The following is a 1,858-nucleotide window of genomic DNA, read 5'->3' on the forward strand; positions in this document are numbered from 1 at the left end:
GGAGTCCAGAGCAAAGGCTGCATAGTGGAGTGGACCTGGGGGAGGGATTGTAAAACAATGGAAGAATTTTTCTTTTACTTTTCCAAGAGGGTAGTGTACTAGGGGGCAGAGGGTTGGGAGGGGAGAAAAATGCAACAATGAATGAATGGAAATCCAAAGTCTCTGTAAATTTTCACTGAAAATAATAAATTTAAATAAAATTTTAAAAAAATACAAAGCCAAAATCTTTTTTTTTAAAAAAGAAAGAAATGAATGGATAGCTGTCATTGGAGACCTCAGTGAGAGGCGAACGCGTGGGTTGGTGCAGTGGCAGTGGGACTGCTATGGGTTCGCTGGGTCCTGAGCCGCAGGAGCACCAGACTAGAATCAGGATCGAAACTTCAAGATGGCTGACCAAGACCCGGGGACATTGGCCTCCTCCAGCAGATGGTGGCTTCAGGCACTGGGGCGACAGTCACCTCTCTCTGAATGACACCCCTGGATGTGGTGAAAGTGCGCCTGCAGTCCCAGCGCCCCTCAGGAGCCAGTGAACCAACACCTCCCCCTAGACAGGAACATCTCCTACACCAAACTGTCTTCCCTTCTTCAACCTGCCTCCTGTACTGCAATGGAGTCCTGGAGCCAGTACACCTGTGCACAAATGGGGCCCGCTGTGCCACCTGGTTTCAGGATACCACCCACTTCACTGGCACCATGGATGCCTTTGTAAAGAGTGTGAGACATGAGGGCACCAAGACCCTGTGGAGTGACCTCCCAGCCACCCTGGTGATGACTGTGCCGGCCACCGTCATTCACTTTACCACGTATGACCAACTCAAGACCTTCCTGTGTGGGCGAAACTTGACCTCTGACCTCTATGCGCCCGTGGTGGCTGGCGCTCTGGCCTGAATGAGCGCAGTGACTATGATCAGCCCCTTGAGCTGGTGCGGAAGAAGCTGCAGGCTCAGCATGTGGAGCTGGGCGCTTCTGTTCAGGCTGCAGTGGCTCAGGGAGGCTGGCGCTCTCTGTGGCTGGGCTGGGGGCCCACTGCCCTCCGGGATGTGCCCTTCTCGGCTCTATATTAGTTCAACTACGAGTTGGTGAAGAGCTGGCTAAGTGGGTCCAGGCCAAAGGACCAGACATCTGTGAGCATCAGCTTCATAGCCAGCAGCATCTCAGGGACAGTGGCAGCCATCCTGACTCTGCCTTTCGATGTGAAGACTCAGGGCCAGGGCCAGCTGGGTGCGATGAGGCCATGAGAGTGAGGCCTCCACGTGTGGACTCGACCTGGCTGCTGCTGTGGAGGATCCAAGCCGAGTCAGGGACCAAGAGACTCTGCAGGCTTCCTCCCAAGGATCATCAAGGCCACCACCTCCTGTGCCATCATGATCAGCGCTTATGAGTTTGGCAAAAGGTTTTTCCAGAAACTCAACCAGGAGTGACTGCAGGGCCCTTAAAAGAGGCCAGGGGTTGAGGACCCACCCCCACCTGCTTCATGGATGGATGCAGGCAGGAGACTGAGCCAAGTGCCTTTCCGTCAACACTGAGGGGTCAGGAGCTGCTTCCCTTCCCCCTCTGGGTCCTCATGGCCCCCCTCAGACATGGCCTGCTTTCTGCTGCTCCCCATTCCTGAGGCTCAAGGAATATAATTTTCTCATCTCCCAAGTTCAAGACCAAATCTGCTGTCTGCCCACACCGGTTATCTCCCTGTTTTTTTGCTGTAACTGGACCTGAGCCCAGGAACCAAACAACCTGGCCGGGCCTGCTTCAGTCTTCCCTACCACCATTAATTCCTTTACATCTAAAAACTAAAAAACAAAACAAAACAAAAGAAATGAATGGATAGACTAACTATGGTACATTCACACAACAAAATATT

The 1,858-nt window shown here is 52.7% G+C and overlaps 1 pseudogene; it reads left to right on the forward strand.

Annotated features, from left to right (window-relative positions):
* Positions 1-385: 385 nt before the first annotated feature.
* Positions 386-1,421, forward strand: LOC102857585 (annotated as a pseudogene).
* The last annotated feature ends 437 nt before the right edge of the window (positions 1,422-1,858 follow it).

The sequence above is a fragment of the Elephantulus edwardii genome, unplaced genomic scaffold (genome assembly GCF_000299155.1).
Source record: "Elephantulus edwardii isolate Elephantulus edwardi_28Jun2011 unplaced genomic scaffold, EleEdw1.0 scaffold00176, whole genome shotgun sequence".
Lineage (NCBI taxonomy): Eukaryota > Metazoa > Chordata > Mammalia > Macroscelidea > Macroscelididae > Elephantulus > Elephantulus edwardii.